The sequence below is a fragment of the Procambarus clarkii genome, chromosome 41 (assembly GCF_040958095.1).
Source record: "Procambarus clarkii isolate CNS0578487 chromosome 41, FALCON_Pclarkii_2.0, whole genome shotgun sequence".
In the NCBI taxonomy this organism is placed as follows: domain Eukaryota; kingdom Metazoa; phylum Arthropoda; class Malacostraca; order Decapoda; family Cambaridae; genus Procambarus; species Procambarus clarkii.
In genome coordinates this window covers 37,992,688-37,998,133 of record NC_091190.1, presented here as the reverse complement: position 1 = coordinate 37,998,133, position 5,446 = coordinate 37,992,688, and positions in this window count along the sequence as shown.

Below are 5,446 nucleotides of genomic sequence, written 5' to 3'. Positions count from 1 at the left end.
TGAGCCGTTTCTCCTCTCTTCTTCCCTGTCTCTTCTGAATTCTGGTGAGCCCACTCATTTGGACTCTCGGACTCGCACCCTTTCTTGTCTTGATCTTTCTCTCTGCTCTTCTTCTCTTTACTTAGATTTCACGTGGCAGGTTCTTGATGACCTCCATGGAAGTGATCATTTCCCCATCCTTGTTTCCTTTTTCTCTTTTCGCCCTTCCCTCTCTTTCCCTAGGTGGCAGTTTGCTAAGGCAGACTGGACCCTATTTACCCTCAGTGCTGCTCTCCCTGACCTCTCCCTTCTGCCTCTCTCTCGCGCTCTCCTCCTTTTTCATGACACTGTCTTCAACGCTGCCCTCCGCTCTATTCCTCGCTCTTCCTCTCGGGGTCCACGGAAGTGCGTTCCCTGGTGGAATGCGGACTGTGCTCGGGCTGTCCGCTGTAAGCGTGCAGCCTGGAAGAGGCACTGCCGTAGGCAGACGTCCGATTCTTTTCTTTTCTTTCGGAAAGCGAGTGCGGTGGCCCGTAGGGCCATCCGTACGGCTAAACGTGAATGTTGGGCATCTTATGTCTCGACAATTACGTCCGAGACCCCTCTGGCCCAGATCTGGAAGCGTATCCGCAAGATAGCGGGTAAGTTCGTTCCCGATGTTTCACCGGTCCTTCACCTCCATGATACTCTTGTGGCGGACCCGTTGCAGGTCGCTTCCGAACTGGGTTCCCATTTTTCTTCTGTTAGCTCTGGTCTTCATCTTCCCCAATCTTTCCTTCTTCGTAAACCTGTCCTTGAGTCTCGTCCTTTAGATTTCTGCACTCATCTTCAGCTTCCCTATAATGATCCCTTCTCTCTCTCTGAACTTCGTTCTGCCCTGGCCCTCTGCGGTTCTACGGCGGCGGGCTCCGATGGTATTCATTATGAGATGCTTCGCCATCTCCCTCCGAGCACGTCTCAGTGTTTACTGAGTCTGTATAATCGGATCTGGGAGTCGTCGTCAGTCCCTGCGGACTGGCTCGATGCCGTTGTCCTCCCTGTTCGCAAACCGGGGTCTCTGGGTACTTCCCCTAAGGACTTTCGCCCTATTGCTCTCACAAGTTGTGTCTGCAAACTCTTTGAACGTATGGTTAACGTTCGTCTGATGTGGTTCCTGGAACACCATCACCTCCTCTCCCCTTCTCAATTTGGTTTCCGCAAGTGCCGCAGCACGACAGATGTCCTGGTGAACTTGGAGGTCTATATTCGTACTGCTTTTGCTGCGAAGACCTCCGTTGTTGCCGTCCTTTTTGACCTAGAAAAGGCTTACGACACCACTTGGCGTTATCATATCCTATCTCAACTTCATTCTTTTGGCCTTCGTGGTCATCTCCCTCTCTTTCTCCGCAGCTTCCTCTCTCGTCGTTCTTTTCGGGTGCGCCTTGGTACCGCTCTCTCTCCCTCTTTTCAGCAATACGAAGGTGTGCCCCAGGGTAGTGTTCTGAGCACTACTCTTTTTCTTGTTGCCCTCAATGGTCTTCTTTCCTCTCTTCCTTCTGGTGTCTTCTCCGCTCTCTATGTCGATGATCTTACCCTTTGTTGTCAGGGTGATGATTCGCCTCTCCTTCAACGCCGGCTTCAACTTGCAATTGATGCCGTGTCGTCTTGGGCCACAGGTCATGGCTTCAAGTTCTCTACTTCTAAGACTTGTGCCATGACTTTTACGCGGAAACGGGTTGTTCTTCGTCCCTCTTTGTCGCTTTATGGTCATCCCCTTGAATACAAAGATTCCGCGAAGCTTTTGGGGTTATTCCTTGACACTCGTTTGTCTTGGTCTCCCCCATATCTCTTACCTCCGTGTTGAGTGCTCTAAGGCCCTTACCCTCCTTCGGGTCTTGTCCCATACTTCTTGGGGGGCAGATAGGCGCGCACTCCTTGCTTTACATTCCTCTCTCGTCCTGTCTAAGCTCGATTATGGTTGCCCTGCTTACTCGTCTGCTTCTCCTTCTACTCTTCGCCGTCTTGATGCTTTGCACCATACTGGGTTGCGCCTCAGTTCTGGTGCCTTTCGTTCGACTCCCATCCTTAGCTTGTATGTTGACACTGGCTTCCTGTCTCTCCAGGACCGCCGTGATCGCTACTGTCTTCGCTATCTTGCGCGGTCCTTGCAACATCCTTCCTCTCGCCTCTTTCGTGCTTTAACTTTTACCCCTCCTGCGGTTCCTGTTCCTCTTCACCACCTCCCTCTTTCTGTCCGGTTATCTCGCCTACAGGATTCTCTCTCCGTTCGTATTTCTGATGTTTCTCCTCGTGTTGTTCCTTCTTTGCCCCCGTGGAGGGTCCCTCTTCTGCGGTTTTGTACTTCCTTGACCCGTATCACTAAAGCTTTTACCCCTCCTACGGTTCTAAAACGCCTTTTCCTCGAGCACTTTTCTTCTCACTCCCGCTCCGTTTCTGTCTTCACCGATGGGTCTAAGTCAGCGGACGGTGTTGGCTACTCTGTTGTTTTTCCTGATCGCACTTATATGTGTCGCTTGCCTCCGGAGACTAGCATCTTTACAGCAGAACTTTATGCTATTCTCTATGCTCTTCGTCTCCTGCTTTCTCGTTGTCAGTCTTCCTTTGTGGTTGTTGTTGACTCTCGTAGTGCCCTCATGGCTCTCGGGTCCTTTAATCCGGTTCATCCGGTAGTTGTCGAGATCCAGCATTGGCTGTTTCTCGTTCACAGTAAATTTAAGTCGGTTGAGTTTTGTTGGGTTCCCAGCCATATTGGTGTGTCTTTAAATGAGCGTGCGGATGCTGCCGCTAAGGAAGCTGTCCGCTCTTGTCCCATCTCTCGTAAAGGCATTCCGTATTCCGACTTTTACCCAGTTATCCATTCCTCAGTTCTTACCCGTTGGCAGGCTTCTTGGTTGTCTGTTACTGGTAACAAGCTACGTACTCTTAAATGTTGTGTTTCCTCGTGGCCGTCCTCCATCCACCGTAACCGGCGGTGGGAAACAGCTCTGGCGAGGTTGCGTATTGGCCATACTCGCTTAACCCATGGTCACTTGATGGAGCGCCGCCCTGCTCCTTATTGTCCTAGTTGCATTGTCCCTCTTACGGTCGTGCATGTCCTTCTTGAATGTCCTGACTTCCAGGACGAGCGTGTGTCTTGCTTTCCGACCGCCCCTCGCGGTCACCTGTCCCTCGATAGAATTCTTGGTGACTCGGATACTTTTGATATCGTTCGCCTTATGCGTTTTTGTTCTCGTATTGGCATCCTTGGTGATATTTAGCGCCCTCTGATTATTTTGCGTCTTTGATGGTGCTACATAGCCTTCCCGGTTTGGTGCCTTCTTTTGATAATTACTTACTTACTCGTTAATAAACATATATGTTTTATATGTCTCAAGAAAGGCAGACATATAAGCTTCACTTTAAACACTTTACCATGGACATATTTAAAGTTCTAATGAAGATACATGTATTTTAAAAATTACGGAGCTCCCACCCCGTACAGACTGAACGACAGAGCAACTCTCTCAGATCAATGTTTATTTCACGTAAATTCGTTAATAAACACAAATGTTTTATGTCTTAAGCAAGATAGAAATAAGAGCTTCATTTTAAATACATTACAATAGACATATTTATAGCTCAAGTGAAGATACATATGTTTTTATAGTAGCGCTCAGTAGCTTGTCGGGCATGGAGTGCAGACGCCTACGCACTTGCCGATATATTGTATAATTAACAAAGATACGCTAATAAAGCCTAAAATCTTATATGCCTCCAGAAAGATCGAGATATGAACATTATTATGATTTCACCAAATGAAATATATCATGTTCGAGAACAAAGATATATCAATTTTAAATTAAGTTTAGACTCTTGCTCGGGCGAGAGAGAGGGAGCGACTCTCGCCCCATCTATTGGAGATTCTGTCCACTAAAGACCCAAAGCAACTCAAACCCTCCTAGCATTATTTAAGTAATGAAGTAATATGGTTTATTTACTATAATGTGGGTGCTGAATGCAGAACATGAGAAAACATATATTTACTCCAAACTAATATAATTTCATTATGAAATAAGTAAATAAGTAGCATCAAAGGAGTCGACGGTCCAAGCGTCAATGTTGTGGAGCGACTTATCCAAGATATATCGTTGTTTGGAAAGTGTTTGTTGGCATATCCAGTTGTCGCACTTCTCTGCACAAATTATCACAAATTTAAATTATAATGTTAACAAGTGGAATACGTATTTTTAATAAAATCTAACATAACTAGCCAGAAAACATTTAACATTTATTAAAAAAATATATGTTTGGAAGTTAAATCGACTTCATAGGACAATTGTTTTGTTATATCAACCAATATATCTTTGTTATATTGTTTTTGTTATATCAACCAATCCTTGTAAAAATTTATTGTATGTATGTACCTTACCTAAATAAAATTGTATTGTATTGTATATATACTCGTTATTCGTTGACATGCGTTCGCTACTTAAACTACCATGTACTGTACTAATGTAAAATCTCCCATGTCTCTTCGCTCATCTCACCGAACCCTACAGGCTCTTTGATATATTGTTTAATTAATTGAGATTCACAAATAAAGCTTATAATTGTATATGTTATCAAAAAGGCAGAGCTTATTTTAGTTCATTTATTATGCACCCCATACCCATCCTATGAGCGATAGTGGAGTGTTACAGAGGCACATAATGGGCTCAGGGACTGAGCCCCACAATTCATATAGCCAAGCAAGTTATAATCTTGATAAGCTAGTTACCAAAGTCAATGCACATTGTCACATCAACAATGGGCTCGAGTCCGACCACAAGTACAGTTTATAATTTAAGCAACTGACATATATGGAGGGCTAGTGTCACAATTGATATGTTTATCCTACACATAACCCCCTCTCCCCCATCCAATGGGCAGCGGTGGATAGGTTACAATCAAGTCGTTTTTTGCATTTTATTCAGAGATTAGATCTTATTGGGTGAGGAAAGATATTCATATTTTAAAGAAGGCTTCTTGGCTGATGCTCTCCATTGATGGAAAATATACAACCTTTTGAAAATCAGTTAGTTTGATCTAGATATTGTAATTAACAAAAGTATTTGTCATCTGAAAGGTAGAAATATAGGCTACATTTAAAATCCTTTGTCATAAATATAACTGAAGTGAAAACGAAGATATATGCGTTTTGATAGTTACTTGATGGCTAGCTCTGAGAGTGTGAAGCCCTGCACACCAGCCAATAAATTGTATAATTAGTTTCCATATATTTTAATTAATCTTAAAAATCTATATGTCAGAAGAAAGGAAGATGTAGCCGTTAATGTGACAACATTTAAAAATATATATATCTTAAGTTAAATAAATAATACCACCTTATTGCCGGTGTCCGGACACATGAAAATTACCTAGGTATCAGTATCCAGCCAGGCGGGGATCACAGGCTGCACAATACTGATAAATTATGTCATGCACTACT